Raw genomic sequence first — 272 nt, 5'->3', positions numbered from 1 at the left:
GAAAGACTAAAGATACTTCACTTGGATGGTACACAAATAACAGATGAGAGCATCGCACACCTTGCAGGCAGCAGAAGTCTAACAGAGATTGATTTCAGTCACTGTTCACAGTTAAGTAATATCAACACACTGGCCACTATCTCCACACTGCGGATGGTGGATGTATCCTTTACAGGTGTCACAAGTGATGGCTGCAGTGAACTGCTGAGGAATTCTACCATTCATATACGTGGTGTGTTGGGATTGTATACTGAAGGAACACCTGCAAACAA

This window comes from Trypanosoma theileri, assembly GCF_002087225.1.
Source record: "Trypanosoma theileri isolate Edinburgh chromosome Unknown TM35_Tth_26_V1, whole genome shotgun sequence".
In the NCBI taxonomy this organism is placed as follows: domain Eukaryota; phylum Euglenozoa; class Kinetoplastea; order Trypanosomatida; family Trypanosomatidae; genus Trypanosoma; species Trypanosoma theileri.
Note: the sequence above shows the minus strand (reverse complement) of the source record.